This window comes from Prionailurus bengalensis, chromosome B3 (genome assembly GCF_016509475.1).
Source record: "Prionailurus bengalensis isolate Pbe53 chromosome B3, Fcat_Pben_1.1_paternal_pri, whole genome shotgun sequence".
Lineage (NCBI taxonomy): Eukaryota > Metazoa > Chordata > Mammalia > Carnivora > Felidae > Prionailurus > Prionailurus bengalensis.
Window position 1 is genome coordinate 18,357,859 of NC_057355.1, and position 20,556 is coordinate 18,378,414.

Genomic DNA, 20,556 nt, shown 5'->3' on the forward strand with positions numbered 1-20,556 from the left:
CTAGGCTGTTGTACTATATACAGCAGTATAATCTAACATTTTATCTATGATTACTTATTTTGTATGAGTTTTAAAGTTAATATTATGAACTATATCACTTGGAATAGTATGAAGTTACAGTTTTAATATGTCTTAATCATTTCATTATGTCAGTGACTACCCACAACTTGAAACACTAATGAAGTGGAAGAAATGACGTAAATATTTGTGTTTTGTCAGTAGTGCTTTAGTTGTGGGGGAAGATATCTTCTTTTCTTTTTTTTATCTTTTCTGCTGTCCTTCAGTATCTCTTATAATTCTGCTGACTTACTTAAAATGAAAACAAACAAAAAAAATTCAGGGATTATTTCCATCTTATTCAGAAATAGTGTTTTAAAGCAAGCCCTTCAAAAAGAATCGGTATACTTTCCCCTTTTATTCTTTTCTACTGCAAAATCTTTTTATAAAAGTTAACTTACCATATATATTTCTAATGGCACTCTAAATTAGCTTTGTACTTTTGTCATTTTTGTTACATTTAGAGATTTTGTTTCATTTTTATTCAAAAGGGAGTCTTTCCCTCCACTAAAAAAGATGCATACTTTGGCTTGCTTTTGTAATATTAGAAAACTGTCCCAGTTAATTAGGGATTTCCTTGGTGAAAATACTGAAACCATGTGAAATGATGCAGAACTAACTATAAATGAAGAACTAACTATAAAAGAAGAAAGGAAGTCCTAATCTAGATTTTGAGTTAAGATAAAGATACCTTATTTTGTAGGAATCTAATTTATTTGCCTCCACAGATTAAATGCATTCTAAATTTCCCTATACCGTATTTCTCTACTACAACCATTCCTTTTAATTGATTTAGTTTGTTACTGAAAAAAAAAATTCTGCTACTTATAATTTTTTTTAAAAAAAGCACTTCTGTTACTTTTTAGCAATTAACTAATTGCAATGAGAAGTAAAAGCATCATGTAATTACAGCTACAACTCATCTCTGTGCTTGTTACCTACAGTTTTATTTAAATGGTTCACTGCTGTGAACATCCCCTGAAATGTGTATGAAGCTTTTGATTTTGCCCTTGTTGATCATTTCAGTTAAACTACATGATAACCTCTTAGCCAAGCCCCTTAATCCAATTATGTTTATATCAATTGTAAGTTACTTTGTATTATTTAGCATTTGTGGTTTTAGCAATACAAGTCAGTAGACTGTCCCTGTTATATATCAATGCATTTTGAATTGTAATTTTATAAATTAGAGGATCCTTATTTGGGTAATCTTATCAGAGACTTCATAACTGGATTTCCTTGAAATGGAGATTATCCCTGGTGTGTTTGATTTAAAATCTTATTTTAAAAATCTCTATATCTTATCAAAAGCTCCACTGCCTAAGTCAAAGAAACAGAGTTGACTTTTATGATGCCAACAGATAGATACTCAAGCTAGTTTCATTGTAGAAGGCAGCCATCCCCTTGACCCTAACTACTCTGCTCTTTCATTGCAGCAGTTGTTGGTCTTGGCCCCTGGAAGTTGAGGGTGCTCCGCACAGCCTAAAGCTTACTTCTTTAGAGAATATGAAGAATATAGTCTGATTTAATCCTCACAGAACTTTCAGACTACCTCAGTCTTCACCTCTGTTGTGGTCAGCAAAGTGTAAGAGAGTAAATCCCAAACATTTTTTTAGCAGTCTCTATTACAATTTACTTCAGTATGAAGGAAAACTTTTGCAGGTCAATTATCAATTGGGATTTTGATGTTTTCTTTTTAATTGAATTTCTTAGGTATAAGTGAACATGAATATTACCAGTAGTTCTTTATGAAGTTTGGAATAATATAAATGCAATGGTTAGAAGACACATTGGCTTATTATAAGGTATTAATTTGTTGGTAGGATAAATTACAAGGCTTAATTTACCTTGCATGTTAAGTTTACTGAATTAACCTTCATTATAAGACAGTGGTGGTTACCCCAGATGTTCTTTCTTCTACATAGAAGGGTAATGCAACTACATCCTGTATGTACATATCTGAGTTCCTTTTATCAGTGGTGGTAATGGCTTATACTAATGTAGCTACAAAGATTGTTGTGAACCAACCTAAGTTTATAGGACCAGAGTAATGACAAATACATAAACCATAGTTTCCTTTGGGCCAGGCACTTACAAATACCTCATTTAAGGATATTTATGGAATACAATTTTAAGTATTTTTTTTTTCATATAGGGTCCTTTGAAACAGTTGTAATTGGAAAGACACTTTTGTGCATTTGTTCATTTAACAAAAATATTTGAGGGGCTCCTATGTACCATGGACTCTGCAAAGTGATATTATTTAGACATTTCTAATTCAGGCTCAAGACTGTTCTTTCTACCCATAGTTTTGTAAACCACTTAGATAAACTTGTACCAACTGAAGATTTTATATCTGTATCTGTAAACTTTGAGCAAGTTGGTGTGGTGTTCTAGATGTGTAAAAAAGCTGTCTCCTGTGGCTTCATCTGCAGTAAATGGCGGCATAAACAGCTATAAGTGATCCACATTAGAGTGTCTCCTAATGCACTTGATCCATAGTGAGACTAACTGAAGACTTTGAGAACAACCTTTGTAAGCCCTCTAACCTGAATTTACTATTTCCTGTTGCATATAAGTTAGTCCTTAAGATCAGTAGGATTTTATTTTCCCCCATATGTCTAAAAACCATACCTGCAAGAATGCACATGGTATTATGCCTATGGAATTAGATCTAGTATGTTTTCTGGGAGCACAATGGAATAAATACATTAAAAGTAGTTGGTATTTGAATATTGTGATGATAAAGATATAAAGGAAGATATGGTGCTCACATCTGTCTACCTTTTTATTTTAACCACAGATACCAGAAACCTCTGTATAGAATGGTGCTCTATCTTTGGTATCCCTTGTTTCATATTATCTATATTTTAAAACCAGTTTTTTTTAATTTTAATCAATTTTAACAATTATTGTTGGTAAAAAATAATTTCCATGTAGCTTTTTAAAAAAATCAACAGCATTTACATATTTTAAATTGCATTTGGATCTTTTAAAGTCTGCAGTGTCCTGTAGAATATGCATATCTCTTACATTGAGAAAGCTAAATAAATGAAAACAGAAACTTAGATGTTAGTAAATTAGGAGATTGTCATAAAGATAAACATTATAAGAAACTTCATAATTGGATTTCTTTGAAATGGAGAGTATTGTTGCTGCATTAATGGTCTTATTTGAAAATGCTTATTATACACTGCTTTTTAGGAGTATATTCCTGACAAAAAATGAGTTTCACTACTTTGTTTTCTATATTTCAGTAGGAGACATTCTGTACAAATGTCATCAGAGATCTACATTATATCTTTCCTATTAAGCATTGATAACAAAATGCTTATATGTGGCCCACTTTTGTGGGCCTACAAAAAGTAGTAATTTAATTGAAATGTAGAGACAGTGTTATAACCCCCATGTTTTCTTTTAGTAAATTAAGATTTAAAAAGTTGTCAACTGTTGTATGCAGTTTTATAAGAACATTGGATTTATCTTAAAGTATTAGAAACTATTAATGAAAATCACCAGTTACCATTATTCACATACACACACACACGTGTGTGTGTGTGTGTGTGTGTGTGTGTGTGTGTGTGTGTATACACACATTGTGTTTATACTAAACAAAAGCCTAGGACCAATAGAAGGGTTCTGCATCAGAATAAAAATTATGCTAAAGCTGTGAAGTGAGGATTTTAGCAGCTGCTACACAATAAATTCCTGAGATTACTTTTGTATCCATTTTTTTCCTCTCACTTTACAAAAATATTTGGAATCTTAAATATTCCAGCATGTGATCTATAAAAATAGTTATGATTTGGTGGTATTGGAGAATATTCAGTGCATAGCTTGTGTGATGATTCAGATCATTGTGCTGTCATTTTAAGGATATAAGAGACCATGGCCATTTATCTGTCTAGTTAATATCTTATAAACTGCACCCAGATAGAGGTATTTTCCTCATGTCGGGAATACTGTGGTACTTAAAAAGAAAAAAAATACCACTTGCATTATCTCATTTGTTCCTTATATCCAAGGCAAACTTTTTCGGAAGTGGAAATTGAGACTCCGTTAAATGACTTGCCCAGAGTCATGTAGCAATTTAGTGGCAGAACTGGGATTAGAACCTCAGTCTTTGAAATTACAGCCTCCCTTGCCTTCCCAGTTTACTGAATTCATTAGAGCTCTGAAACATTTCACAACAAATGGATACAATTTTATATATAAATCAGTAATGTTCAACATGTAACAAATGTGAATGAGTTTTCCTTGATAATAAATAGAAAATTAGTGAAATTAATTGCAGTAAGATTAATTGGTGACATTTATCAAGTTGCTAATATAACCTGGTACTCTTCCAAGGACTTTTATTTATTTTATCTGATTGAGCTCTCTTATTGTCCCCGTTTCACAGATGAGGAATTTGAGGCACAGTGATAAATGAAGTAAGATGACAATAATTTGGACTTAAAGAATGAGAAAGTCTGCTTTTTCTGAGTTTTAATAATCCCTGCCTGCTTTCAGATTACAAAGGAATTTAGAAGTCATTAATATCTTAGAGAAAACATAAGATGCATCTATCGATTATTAAATAAAAATAGCTGGTAGTAAAAGTTGAGCACGGCAACTTTTAGAATCAGTGGCTCTCAGGGTGTGGTACCCTGACCTGCAGTATCAGCATCACCACAGCACTTGTTAGAAATCTGAGTTCTGGTGCCCCGCTTCACACCTACCGAATTGGAAACTTTGGAGAGAGGCCTAGGCAATATTGTATTAATTTGAGTTAACTTGTCCGAAGTGGAGTGAGACTAAAAGCTTCAAGTTATCGGGCAGTCTCTTGGCAGTAAAAATTCTTAAATATTTTTATTCCCAAGAATATCCTCTGAAATGATTTCAAGCAGTGAGCAAGCACAAACTGTAACTTTTAAGGCCTTCCAAATAGTTCAAAATAATACGCTGATTTTGGTGTGAATTGCAAACCAGGGAACACATTTCTAATGAGTTAACCTTTCATTGCAGTCCTACATGGTTTTACATACGTGCGTCTTTGAACATATTTAGGGGTTGGTGGGGATGTGTGGGCAGCAATGCATTACACAGTTCCTCAGTTGAACAAAATAGAAAGATAAATGACTTTTGTCTCCTGAGATCATCTAGTGCGGACCTTCTAGAACTGGAGGCATGATTATGCTTAGGGTTTCTGACAGTATTACAATATTCTCTTAGAGCCTTTTGAGCCAATTGGGTTTTTTCTCCCCATGTTACTGATCAGGAATGGAACAGACAGGGAGTGTTTAAGAGGCTTGCCTAATGTTTTACAGGGCTGCAGTGGAGCGGCAGGGAAAGGGAAAAAATAATGAGACATCTGAAGACAAGACAAAGCTTCCCTCCGCCTCCAGGCCCCTGCCCTGCTCTTTTATTCCTAACAGAGCCTGAAGCAGCAGGATGGTGATTCACAGGGTGAGGCACGCAATCCTCATGGCCCCCCTCCTCTCCTCACATGTCCTGCACCATCTCCTCACACTGCAGTCACCGTAGCTCTGCAATTTCAGTTTTACTCTTTTTATTTTTACTGTGTATTTGAATATTATTATTTATCATATAATTATTGGTTTTCATTTATGTGCTTTTTAAGGAACTGTGCATCTCTGCGTGTGATTTTTATTTTCTTGAGGTCAGAGTTTTGTCCATCAGAGACTGAAGTTGTTGATATATAAACAAGAGTTCATGGGAAAAGGGGTGATATATATCACTTTATAATATAGCTTACATTTCTGTAATGCATTCCTTGTGTTTATCGATGAATACCTGTATATCCTTTTTATGTGTCTTTGTGTCAGGGATTGAGTGTTTTTGTAGTTAAAATCAGATGAGTTGTTCTTTATCTTCCAGAAGTTCTTTGCTACATTAGCCATATTTTTGGCCAGTGAGAAAAGGGGGAGGGAGGGTACAGAGGATTGGAAGAGTGGTCAGAGAAAACTTCCTCTGGAGGTGACACATTGTCTTAGGCCTTTAAAGGACAGGGTTGGGGAGGGAAAGGGCTAGAAGAAAGGTGTTCTGGTTCAGAGGGGCAACTTAATGGAAATTAGGAAATGAAACATAGCACAGTTATTTTATGGAGTTAAAATCAGCTGAATGCAGCTGTAGTAGTATAGTGTGAAGAGTGGAAATAGCTAAGACCTGGGAAGTAAGCCAGATCCTGAAGGCTTGGATAGCTATTGGAAGAGCTCTCTAGGTTTTACTGACTATCTTGTAATTCCCAAGCAATACATTGTGTTCAAGTTGCACTGTAATTTTTTGAAAGGGGCTTGAAAGAAGGGAGGAGGAAAAGGGTAAAAATATTGAATATAATGCATTATTTTTACACTTTTAATTTATTATACTGATATTTATACTGTGTATAAGACATTGTATTAGACACTGAGAATAACTGACCATATTTCTGCCATTTTCCTAAAAAGATGATGTGTTTCCTAAAAAGATGTGTTCATCTTACTACAGAAGTTTCTTTGTTGGATACATTTCAATATAGATTCAAGACACTTAGAATCCCAAGATTTTGATGTTTCCCACCACATAGTAATCATTTAGCATATAAATATTACATTACTATTAGAGCTAGAAGCTTATTTAATGCAAAAGATACAGGGTACTTACCATGTTTAAGAATGTTCTGTGTATGCCTTTGTGAAGTGAGATATATACGTAGCGTAAGTGATATTTCTCTTATAAAGAGGTAGCAAATGCAAGCGTGCAGTGTTTTTTAAACCAGGCCAAACACGTAGTTCCTTAAAATTGAGACAGCTCTATAGTTTTCATTTTTATTTTGAAATTATTTTTGTAGCTCAGTTTTGAGACTAGGGATATAGAGTCTGAAGAAAGAAAGGGATCTTCTTAGCACAAATTGGTCATAACCCTACTTTTAAATTTATAGTTAGAGTCAGCGTTTGACCTATAAACCATTCAAGATGGTAGTATGAACCTCTCATATTTTGGAAAAGTAAACATACCTTATATGTAGGTTTTGTTTGGTGGGTTGATTTGTGAATCAAATAAATTTTTGATACTCGTGTATCCTAAGGATATTCTGTGAAGAATATCATTATGCGTGTAGGCACATAGTTACGTGATATTTCTTTACTCAAAGAATATTTCCTATAAGTTCTTACTTTAATTGATTAGCGGTGAAAGATCAGAAGATAAACCTTTAAAGATTGGTTTTTAAGTATTAGGGATTTTTGAAATTTGGTAATAAGCTACAAGTTTGAGACTTCTAGAATAAAGCAAAGCTTGAATTCATATTGGAATTTACCTCTTTTTTTAAAAAATTTTTTTAATGTTTAATTTTGAGAGAGTGAGACAGCATGAGCAGGGGAAGGGCAGAGAAAGAGGGAAATACAGAATTTGAAGCAGGTTCCAGGCTCTCTCAGCTATCAGCACAGAGCCCGATGCGGGGCTCGAACTCACAAATCGTGAGGTCATGACCTGAGCCAAAGTCGGATGCTTAACCAAACTGAGCCACCCAGGTGCTCCTGGAATTTACCTCTTGTAATTCAGTGGAGAATATTTTCTGTCATGCTTTTTGTTTTTATAGAAATTTTCTTATAACTGGTTTGTTATTTTGTGGTAATTTTTGGGCTTGAGTTGTTATTTCCAAAATCTTGTAAACCTCAGAAATGTTTATGTTCTGCAAAAAAAACCCCTTAGAAATAGCAACTAGTATTTGTACAGGAATTTTAAAAATCAGCTTGCTTTTTTATGCTACCAGTATTCATATAGGCTTGTTCTGTAATAGGATATAATTAAAATATTTTAGTGCTGTTTCCCATAATTGTATAGTTGTATTAAGTTTTTAAAAATTGTTTTGTAACTGGAGTATAGAAAAATCTACCAGTTATTGTTCTGTATGACAGTAGAAAATAAGCAGTTAGGTGGGGATTTAGGCATTTTGTGAAAGGTGTTTTAATTCTCAAATTCTGTTATTTGATATTTCACTTACTATATAGTTCAAAGAAATTTCTATATTTAGTATTATAATTAGCATTTCTTGGCTATACTAATCAGTTTATTTTATTGAATGTTTATGGTACCTGTTTAATAGGAAAAGAGAGCAGTATTAAAGTTCTAAACCTTGTGGAGTTTAAGGACCAGTTAAAATAATGTATATGGTAACATTTTGAAAACTGTTTTATATTAATTAGGTGGTTTCTGATTGCAAGCAACAAAAGACCTGACTGAAACTCCTCTTTCAAATAGGGGTACTTGTTATATATCACATAACAAGAAAATCTAGCAATGTGGTAGAGATTAGCCTGTGTCTGTTGAAGTGGGCTCCCTCAAGCCTTCAGCTGTGTCCTGATGCTGACTTGTTCATGTTGACGGTGGCAGCTCCTGCCCTTACATCTGCACATAACATCATCTATGGCAGCGTTACCCAGTAGAGCTTTTTGTGGTGATGGAAATGTTCTATGTCTGTGCTGTCCAGTATGGTAGCCGTTAGTCATGTGTAGCTGTTGAGCATTTGAAATATAGCTAATATAACTAAAGAACTGTATTTTTAACTTAAGTAACTGCATGTGACTCGTGGCTACCATATATAGTGGCACCAATATAAAGCATCAGAGATCAGTTGTATCCTAGAGTTTCCAGCAAATGTTCTAAAATTAATTCCGTTATACTGATGTAGCTAACATGCCTCCACACTCCTCACTGAAGTACAATCATGGTGGTGGAGAGAAGATGGAAAGTGCTCATTGGCGAATTCTAGCCAGATGCTCCACCTCTGAGACATACTCTAAAGCTGTAGTAATCCAGGAAGTTGTGTTTATGTAGCTCAGTAGAACAGAACACAGAGCTCAGAAATAGACCCATGCCTTATTAATGCATGGTTAACTGATGTTTAACAAAAGTGCTCAGGGAAATCAATGAGAAAAGGAAAGTCTTTTCAAAAGATGGTCCTAGAAACACTGGACATACAGACAGAAAAGATAAACCTCAGTGTTTACTATACATCATACACATTTCTGTGGAATAGTTTGTATATGTGACTAATAAAAGTGAAGAACAGACAGATTGGGTGTAGTTGATAGAGTGCCTTGCATACTAACTGTGGCATTTGACGTTTGTCTTATGGGCATTGGGCAGCCCTTGGAGGTGGTTTAGCAGTTTGGGTAGTCAGACCATTGTTACAAGAATACTAATCTGGCAGTAGATTTATCAGCATTTCAGAAGACATTTATAGCTTTTAAAAATAGACTAAGATCCCATCTTTTAGTTATGATAGGTCTTTAATAATGTTGAGATTTTTATGAAGAAGAATGCTATTCCATTTGGTTTGAATGGGGAAAGGTGATTAAATGGTGGCTTAGGCTTTGTTCTAAAGATGATAATATGTTGACATGTCATACTTTTTCTCAAGTGATCTATACAAAATTTGAGATGCATCATATGTAAAGAAGGAAATATTTAGAATTTAACCATAATGTGAATGTGCTCAAATATTATTTTATAAATAATCTTTATAATATGATCTCCTTTAATGCAACAATTTAAAGTATTTTTACTTAAAATCTCTTCATTATTATTATGGAAAAAATGACTAAATGACCAAAATTATTGTGAGAAGGAGTTTATGTGTTATAAGAAGGCTTGGAAACCCTGATCTAGTTCTGTATTTCATTTAAATGATAAGAAAGTAGGAGTCCAAACAAAGCAAAAGGCTTGCCCAGGGTCTTAGGAGTATGCAGTGACAAAACCACAGCTTAAATAATCTTCTCTTGAAGACCCTGAATCTATCTCAGAAGACTGTGGAACTTCTGAGGCTAAGTCTTTGAGAAAGAGCTTTCTTCCCAGTGTATTCCCAAAGATCCAGCACACAGCTTAATAATGACCTTTAAAATTGAACTAAAAGCAGTGTTTCTTACTTCAGTGGTAACTAATTGATGATACTCTTAAAACGTCTTCAGATGTTACCCACAGCTCGTAGGGACAGAAACACAGAGTGTGTTTAAATTTATTTATTTTTTTATTACGTTTCTTTATTTTTGAGAGGCAGAGAGAGCGTGAGTGGGGGAGGGGCGGTGAGAGAGGGAGACAGAATTCGAAGCAGGCTACAGATCCTGAGCTGTCAGCACAGAGCCTGATGCAGGGCTCAAACTCACAAGCCGTGAGATCATGACCTGAGCCGAAGTCGGACACTCAACCAACTGAGCCACACAGGCGACCCCAGAGTACGTTTAAATGGAAATAAAGTTCAAGAATGAAGGGGATGTGATTCTCTTCACTTTGTAACACTGGAAACAATGCCTTTATTTCTGTATCGCCCCATCTTCAACATTGATTCCTAGTATATAGTATTTCCAACCTTTATAGAAGTAAACAGATTTAAAAAAAGTATAGGTGCTTCTGCTGTAATGCTGTTTATGTCTTCCTGAAAAGCCTCACAAACTCTAATACCTGTGCAATTTTGTGTTCTAAGCAACACAAACTAAAAAATAATCAGCAATTTAAAAGAGCTGGAACTGCTCAGTGCGGTAACTTAGTGTATAGTTAGTGGGTATTATAAATGCACAGAATTAATTATTTGAATAGAAACGCTGGCAGCACTTTAATTAGGATGGAGATAGTGGGTCTAAGGACAGTGCAGATGGCAGTGTAGCAATGAGCAGTGGAGAGTGAGGGGTTGCCATTTAAGTATGGGAAATAACTACCACCTGCAGTGGGGCGGGGAGTGCTCCTCTGAAGCCTTCCTTTTCAATTTTCTTATAGTGCACACTACGCTCCTGCTGTTTGGTGGTCTTTCTCCTTTCCTGCTAAACGTTATATTTCTGTTCCCACTTTTCTGGCTCCCCTCGCCTAGGAAAAATCCACACTGAACCAGAGTGACTTTATTATTCTGACACCATTCCCTATTTACCAGTTTCATGTCACCTAATTTATATTCCCAAACACATTATGGTAGAGCAGACTGTATTGTTTAATCATAGAAGTTTGTTGTTTTTTTTTTTTTAAGAGAGCATTCATCAGTTTATGTTCATCTGAATAAGTGGCTGCTATATATAAGAGAAAATTATTCAGAGAGGGGAAGTTGTATTATTTTGCTAGTTTACTTTAGAGTGTAAAAGAAAGCTGTTTTCATAGATGCTATTGGCTTTTATTTCATATAGTTCTCTTCACTGATTATCTTGATCTACCTGGATGTAGAACTCCATAGGTATGAATTCCAGTGAGATTATTCATAATCATATTAAAGATTTCCAGCGTTTTCTGCAACCTGCATAAAGTGCATTCACATTGCCCGGCATCTTTATAAATCATTGCCCCCCAATCTTTCACTATCCTGTGAAATTGAATGTTCAGTGAGGTAACTTAGTGTACGTAGTGGCTACCACAGTGGGTATTATAGACAAACCTGAGATTAACTTTTTTATGTTCTTTCTATTGAGATATAATTTACAGACCATAAAATTCACCATTTAAAATTATACATTTAGTGGTTTTAACACATTCACAAGTTTATGCGACTATGAACACTAATTCCAGAACATTTTCATCAACCTAAAATGAAACTTGGTACCCATTAGCAGTCATTTCCCAACTCCCCTTCCCTCATCCTGGCAGCCACTAACCTTTTTCTGTGTCTGTGGATTTGCCTATTCTGGATATTTCATAAAAATGGGATTATATAATCTGTTCTCTTTTGTGTCCAGCTTCTTCCATTAAGCATAATATTTTCAAGGGTTGTCTGTTTTGTAGCATGTATTAGTACTTCATTCCATGGCTGGATAATACTCAGCCATGTGTATGGAAATACCACATTTTGTTTATTCAATCATCAGTTGATAGACATTGGGTTTCCAGTTTCTGATTGTTATAAAAGTACAGCTATGAAATTTTTGTGTAAGTTTTTGTAAGGGCATGTTTTCATTTCTTTTGGGTATTTACCTAGGAGTGGAATTTGCCAGGCTGTATGATAGCTCTGTGTTGAACTCTTTTCCACATTTAACCTAAAAGGCAAAAACATCATCAGAAAACTTTATGGATATCATTAGTAAATGTTTGGCTCATTTTTTCCTAAAAGTGTTGATTTTTTAAATTTATGTAATGTTGGTCCACGTTATCTGGACCAACCCTTCAGCTGAAGACAACTAAAAATACTAGATGAACTATACAAAAATGACTTTATAGCATCAAAGAGCTGTTAAGGAATATGCCAGACCAAAATCTGAGGAAAGGTAAGAACCTAAAAGGTAAAGAAGTATTTAAAGTTCTGGCTACCCTGAGTTCTTTTCCCATCTGGATAAATACTTGAAAACTAAGCTTCAGGCTTTGGTGGATCTAGAGGCAAAGGTTAAGTCATTACTTCCAGGTCTCTGAGGCTAACACATTGCCTCTCATATCAAACTGGAACCTAAGGAAAAAGGAAAAATCCACTGCCTTTTTCCTACTTGCAAAAGATGCAAGGAGAGGTCTGTTGTACTGAACAGATTGGAGAAAGGAGAATAAGAAAAGAAAGAGAACCTGTTTCTTAAAGGTTGTAAAACAGGTTACCAGCATTGTGTGGAATCACTGGCCAAAGACACATAATGCAAGAAGTCCAAGAAAACTTTTGCTCCAGGTTCTGGAAGAAGCAAATCTATATACTTTTTGAAGAAAAGCACTTTAATTCTAGGCATCAAATAACTTTTCAAAACCATTGAGCATCCATCATACAAAGATGACCAACCATAAAAGAAAACAAGGCACCATAAGCAAAATGCAGCAAGAAATAGCAGAAACTGGGGCGCCTGGGTGGCTCAATTGGTTAAGCATCCAAATTTTGATTTCAGCTCAGGTTTGTGGGTTCGAGCCTTCCATTGGGCTCTGTGGTGACAGCGTGGAGCCTGCTTGGGATTCTGTCTCTCGCCCTCTCTCTCTGCCCCTCCCCTGCTTGCTCTCTGTCTCTCAAAATAAATAAAAATAAACTTAAAAAAAAAGAAATATAACTGACACCTAAATATTTCAGATACTGTTATTATACATAGATTATAAATAATTTCACTGTTTCATAAACAAGCTTGCAAATATTTGCAAGAAACAGGGAATTATAAAAGCAGTGCTATAGCAGATTTGAGAAAAATACTTAGAGCGATGAAAAAAAAAAATAACCAAAATGAAAAACTTAGTAGACATGTTGGAAGTGTATTTGACATAGTTGAAGAATTTGTGAACTGAAAAAAGTTATCTGGAAGTCAGCACAAAGAGATGAAAAAGTGGAAAATACAAGATGTTGAGAGAAAAGATTGTTAGAAATTCTAACCTAAATTTTTTTGGGCATTCTGGAAGGAGGGGAAGAGAGGAGAGAATGAATATGAATGAAGCAGATGCAGTATTTGAAGATATAAGGACAATTTTCCAGGATTGATTTAAGTAACTCAACAAATACTATACAGAGTAAAAAGAAAAAAATCTATACATAAATATAATGAAACTACAGGAAACAAAAGACAAAAAAAAATTAGATTATCTTCAAAGGAGTGCTGACTCTAAATAGCAGCAAATGAAAATCTGTCGTCAATGAAATGATACCCTAAATGTGTTGAGAAAGTAGAAGATGGACTCCAACTTAGAATTCTATACCCAGAAAAAATATCTTCAAGAATGAAGGCAGGATGCCTGACTTGTGCTCTTGGGGAACCCCGTTGTTTTCTCTCCCCTGGCTGGCACCGTGTAGGCCTCTCAATGCCTGGCGTTTCTGTAAAAGATGTGAACCATAGGAGTTTGTCAGAGCTCTGGCTGCCTTCCTGAAAAAGTCTGGAGAGCCGAAAGTCCCTCAGTGGGTGGACACTGTCAAGCTGGCCAAGCATAAAGAGCCTGCTCCCTGCGATGAGAACTGGTTCTACACACAAGCTGTCTCCACAGTATGGCACCTGCACCTCCAGGGCAGTGCTGGGGTCAGCTTCATGGCCAACATCTGTGGGCAACTTCAGAGGAACAAGTTCATGCCCAGCCACTTTAGCAGAGACTCTAAGATGGCCCACAGGGTCCTCCAAGCCCTAGAGAGGCTGAAAACAATGGAAAAGGACAGGGGTGGAGGCTGCAAACTGACACCTCAGGGATGAGAGCTCTGGACAGAATTGCTGGACAGGTGGCAGCTGCCACCTAGAATCATTAGAACAAATGCTGGGTTAATAAATTGCCTCATTAGTTAAAAAAAAAAATGAAAGCAAAACACCTGTGTATCAGTTTTGCAACTAAACCACCTCAGGCGTTTGAGGAAGGGGTCCAAACCAAGTCAGACTTCTATAGTAAGAAAGCAATCCTCATGGGAAGATCACATGACCTTCACAACCTTCATGTGGACAGTAACCCATATCTATTTTATCAGTGAATCTCATAACCTAGTAGGGTGCTCTCAATAAATTTTGTTGGATTAAAGGGGGAAAAAAGTAAGTTAAGTCATTTGTGCAGTTTAAAAAAACACAGAGGGATGGTGAAAACCAAGAGCCAAGACTTTTGAAGATGTACTTTCCTGACCTCACAGTGCACTGAGAATCAAGTTTTCAAAATACTTGTTTATGTGTGGAGATATACAGCAGAATTACATTATCCTGTTGATAAGCTGAAGCTACTAGACTGCCCAATATCCAGCTTCAGGGAGTTAAGTGTCCCAAAATTGTTGGTTTGGCTTGGGGTAGGGGAAGGAAGTACCATTACCATTTGCTGAGATCTTTGCAATGAAACCTAGGGTTATCACAGAACTGGGTAAGGCTTTAAAATTCAAAGAAGCCATAGTTTGAATACCACACACTTCTTACTGAGGAATATATGAATAAGATCATGGAGAAACTGGAGAAGGACCCTGAAGTCCTGCCAGCAACTACCTGCAAAAGAATGTGCTTTCTTCCCAAGGTTGAAGTGGTTTCTGATCACAGCCCTCTCTGCATTCTCCCTCTCATTTGTTGACTGATTCAGTCTATGGAACCAGCTGAACTAAAACAGCCTAGTGAAAAGAGCATTGGACTGGACATCAGAAGATTTAGATTCTAGTCCCAGTTCTATTTAATTGCCATGTGATGTGGTAGGGTTGAAGGAAGAGTACTTGGGTCTCTCCTAAGCTTAATATTCTCTGTAAAGGTAAGAGGTGAACTAGATTACAAATATATCATTTAAATTTTTTTGAGCTATTTTAATATACTTTTTCGAGCACATAAAATCTCAGGATCCAATTGTGCCTCAAAAATTTTGATTCAATGGACAAATTTCCAGAAAAATGCAACCTAACAAAATGGAATAATAAAGCTATAGACAACCTGAATAGTGTTATTGTCAAGTTTACCACAAAGGAACTTCAAATCCAGATGGCTTCATAAGCAAATACTAACAGATTTTTAGAGATATGATGCCAATATTTTACAAATTGTTCCAGAGAATAGAAAAAGAAGGAACTCTCTTTTCCCCATTATATGCAGCTAGCCTAACCTTGATAGCAAAGCCAGCAGGGAGAGTTCTAAGAAGAATCAGATGTCAGTCTCACTGAACATAAATGCAAAACTCCTAAACAAAATATTAGTCTACTTCTTTGAATTTACATCTTTTTTAGTTGAGAGACTATTGACTTTGATCTATTTTCTCTTTTGCTCAGGCATGTATATAGACTCTATATTAGCCTCCTTTTGTGAGTGGCCTTGTGACTGAGTTGGCCAATGGAATGGGAGTAGAAGTGATAACATGCTACTTCCAGATCTGATCTGTAAAATACCTCCCACATGATCTTTATATTCTCTCTTCCCTGTTTGCCAGCCAGGTGCAGAGAATCCAGATGGGAACTCTTGAGGTTTTGTGTGTGCAACCACAAGATAAATGAGTCTGGGCTTTGAATAACCTCATGCAAGTCTCTCTGGGATAAGAAACATCCTCATTTGTCTTTATATGAATAAGAAATTTCATTGTATCAGGCCACTAAGATTTGTGTTTGTTAAAGCATCTCACATTACTTATGCTAACTAATACAGATTACTTATGCTAACTAATACAGAAATTAAATCCAGCAATATATAGAAGGGACAGTATACATCATGAATAAGTTGGATTGATCTCAGGAATGCAAGGTTGATTTGACAGAATTATCCCATTATTGTGGACTGGAACTCTCAATGTTATATACATCTGTGCTACAAAAAAATAAATAATCTTTATAGAGTTTAAGAAAATGCCAGTCAAAATCCCAAGGATTTTTTTTTTTTTAAGAATTCAACAACAGATTCTGAAATGTAGGGAAATTCAAGAGGAAAAGAAGACAGCCTGAAGAATAACAAAGTGAAAGGGTTTACTCTGTCATATATTGAAACAAATTTTAAAATTGTGGTAATGAAGATAACTATGCCAATGGCACAAATAGCAAATGCCAAACGTATCAGTGAAGGGATAGAAAGCTCAGAAACAGAACCATGTGTATATATGGCTGTGATCACTAATCATAGGGGAAAGAACAAATCTTAAATTAATGGTGCTGGGACATGTACACACACATATATGTTTCATATATATATGTATATGTATATATAGGAAATCATGAAGGGAACCAACTATCTTACATAAAATCTGCCTCCAGGAAGATTATGACCTAAATGCAAAAGGCAAAGAGAAAAGCTTTTTTGAAGATGATTTTGAGGTATGGAAGGATTTTTTAGACAAGACATAAAAAATGTAAAGGAAAAAAAAACCCAATAAATTTGATTTTATTAAAATAAAGAACCTGCTTTTATCTGAAAGCAAGTGTTAAAAAGCCACAGAATGAGAAAAGATTTTTATAGTACATAAAATTAGGAAAGCTTATGTTGATTTAAATAAAAGAATGATAAAGTGATAATAAAAAGACGAACAACTCAATGGAAAACTTGGAAAGTGCTTCAATAGGCACTTACAAGGAAATTCGAATGCCAAATAGGTATGAAGTGTGTTTCATTTCCTTAGTAATCAGGGGATTGCAAATTCTCATTGTGGGTAGAAAGGTTCATCGATACAATCATAGTTGACCCTTGAACAACTTGGCAGTTGGGAAAGCAGCTCCGTATGCAGTAAAAATCCATCTGTAACTTTTGACCTTCCTCAAAATTTAGCCTCTGACCAGAAGCCTAACCAATAACATAAACAGTCAATTAACACACATTTTGTGTTATATGTATTATTATATGTATACTGTATTCTGACAATGAAGTCAGCTGGAGAAGAGAAAAGGTTATTAAGATCATAAGGCAGAAAAATACATTTACAGTATTCTACTGTATTGATTGAGTAAAATAAGTGGGTCAGCACAGTTCAAACCTGTGTTCAAAGGTCAACTGTACTTTAAAAAATGGTTTGGCATTATCCAGCATAAGGTCCACATATTTTATGAATTTAATAGTTCCATTCCCAAGAATACACCCTGGAGAAGTGTGTGCAGGTATGCAGTAGGCTGTATCTGCAAAAATGTTCATAGCACCATTTTCATTTTAATTTTAATTATGGCCAAAAGATTGAAGCAACTCCAGTGTCTATCTGCAGTAGAATGAATAAAGGGTTTGTTTTCTTTTGTTTTTACCTATACAGTGTTCAGTGAAAATGAGCAAACTAGAAGTGTATGCAACCCCAAGGACAGATCTAATAAACATAATGTATAGTAAAAGAGTCAAGACAGAATAATGCATTGCATATATTCCATCCACATAATATTTAAAAGTAAACCTAAACAATATTTTTAGGGATATGCGTATATGTGTAAACCTATAAAGAAAATCCAGGAAGTTTTGTCATCACAGAGTGAAGGTAGTATTCTCTGTTAGAGGGAAGAGGAAAGGGTTGTGTGATTGAGGGCGATATATAGGTTCTGGTTCTAGTCTGGTTTTGATCTGGTTAGAATTATTGGTGTTCACTTTGTAATTATTGAGTTTAATAAGTTTTGATGCACTTTGCTTTGTGAATGTTTCACAGTTTTAAAAAAATTAAATGTTTTTATGCATTTCCAGAGTGCCTAGGAAGATTAAGAAATATCTTTCAAAATTACAAACTTTTTATATACTTAAAAAATGAGGGAAAGGAGAACTTTCCTCATTTTAAAAAAATTCTGTTTCATTTAAGTTCCTTGGAACTTGAGACCTATTATTCCTTTATTTTACAGGTAGTTTTATCTTGTGCTAGATCTAATTATCCATTCATCCTGTATTTATGGAGCATTTACTGCTGAGGTGCTTGACAGAAATGAGATTTAAGGTGGGTGGTGATATTGTGGGTTGATTAATTAGCTTCCTCATGCATTTAAAAACCATGCATATATACCTTTTGAGTACTTTTAGTTCCATAGTTTTGCTTCTAAGTACTGTGCTTCTATTAGTTTGGAATGGAATTTGACAATTATAAAATTGAGCATAACATGAAAGAACATTTCAGTTCTTGGTAGGCAGTAGTTAATAGAGTCTTGTCAGGGATGGGCTCTGGTAAACACTCAGGAGTATGGACTCCGGAGTCTTAAAAGTTAGTAGCATATCTCAAAATTCCAGAAACTGTGAGTCCCCTGGGATTTTTATCAGTTCTTATTTCAGACTTAACATAGTTTAAATATTTCAACTTATTTACAGTGAAAAATATCATGAATACTAGATTTCCTTGTTCTATTAAAAAAAAAATCAGACTATTGTAATATATGTGTGATTGTGTATATATGTATTTGCTTGTATATATTTATATATACATGTGTATATATATCTAATTTCCCTGCAGAATAAGTGTGTCTAAAACTTTAAATACAGTATTTTTTGCTGATAAGAGAATGTAAGCTAAAAGAAATCTATTTAAAATTGGCTGCTCTTAATTTATAGTCCATTTTGAAATATGTTTGCTTTTTAAGTTTATTGTATAAAAGAAAACCTGGATATACTTAGGAAAAAAAAAAGTCTAAATAGTGTTGTTTTTGTCTCAGGTTTCTTTCCCCTATCTCCTTTCTACCATTTCCTTATTCTTTCCATCTCTGCTATCACCAACAGATTGAATAATATAGGCTAGAAAATGAAGGACAAATGTGCAGGCAGGACTTGCCAAGCAGTGTTACATACCCAGAGGTCTCGAAATGTTTCCTTGAACTTGAAAGATGAGGTTGCTAATGCTTTAGAACATTACAACACTTTAAAGATCTTTGTTAATGCATGTATCATTATTTGAGTCCATTATCTTTGGGCAGAAACAGTAGATAATCCTCAGTCATCTTACTTCCAGGTTTGGGACCCTTTCTGGACTCAGGGTTGTGGAAGCACTATCCTGACTTTTTTTGGGAATTATATGACTTAGATAAGGAGACTACTAATATGTCACCTAAACGATTATGACAGTTTTTTTCATCAAGGCTCTTTGACTATAAGAACTAGAAATCGATGCTGATGGATCAGCATCACGAGGAAAAAAAAAAAAAAAAAAGAACTAGAAATCCATTTAAAGTAGCTCAAGCTAAAGGAGAATTTATTGAGAAAATACAGGCACGTGGCACCCCAAACAGTAAGGAATACCTGATTTCCTAAAGACTTGACACCAGGAACTCCATCTCAGGGTTGTCTGCATGGTGTCTCATCTCTGCCACCAAGGCTGGTGTGCAGGATTACTCTTCTGAAGGCACAGTGGATGCTCTTGGTGTAAAAATAATCGATAATCTTTATCCAGTTAACCATTTTAAAAAAATGTTTATTATATGTATTTTGGGAGAGATAGTGCACATGCAAGCAGGGGAGGGGCAGAGAGAGAGGGAGAGAGGGAATCCCAAGCATGCCCCGTGTTGCTAGCACAGAGCCCCACACTGAGCTTGATCCCACAAACTGTGAGATCATGACCTTAGCAGAAATCAAGAAATGGATGCTCAACCAACTGAGCCACCCAGGTGCCCCTCCAGTTAACCTTTTTTAATCAGAGCATAATTTCCAAATTAAAAACTTCAGTTATTGTACTGTCTTTTGTCTCCGTAGGAGACAAAGTTTGGTGAACTGTGGGACCTTTTGTCTCAGTACTGATGCAGATTTTTTTTAAAAAACTGGGTTGGTCCTTTATAGATGGTATGAATTTTTCTTACTCTAGAAAAGCATAGCTTTGGTTTTTAAATTAGCAAGTTTGTACACCAGCCTCTTGGGTTCAAAATAAGATCCAGAATCAGAACCTTTGGTAATAATTACACACACTCAGTGTCAAGAGATGTCTTTTTGCATGCTCAGTTCTGTTGTTTGCTGTCCAAAAGCCCACTGGAGCGTCTCCTAGCAGCTTTCAGAATGTAGGCTGTTGTGAGTTAAACATATGTATGAAATTAAAAAATTATACATATGAGGGGCACCTGGATGGCTCAGTCCATTTGAGCGTCTGATTTTTGGCTCAGGTAATGATCTCACAGTTCGTGGGTTTGAGCCCCACATCTGGCTCACTGCTATCAGCCTGTCAGCGCAGAGCCCACTTCAGATCCTCTGTCCCCCCTCTTTCTACCCCTCCCCCACTTGTACTCTCCCAAAAAATAAATATTTA

General features: G+C 35.5%; 1 protein-coding gene and 1 pseudogene across 1 annotated transcript in view; both read left to right on the forward strand.

Annotated features, from left to right (window-relative positions):
• MEF2A (myocyte enhancer factor 2A) overlaps nt 1-20,556 on the forward strand; it is a 165,434-nt gene that overhangs the window by 100,957 nt on the left and 43,921 nt on the right.
• Nucleotides 7,488-14,231, forward strand: LOC122468299 (annotated as a pseudogene).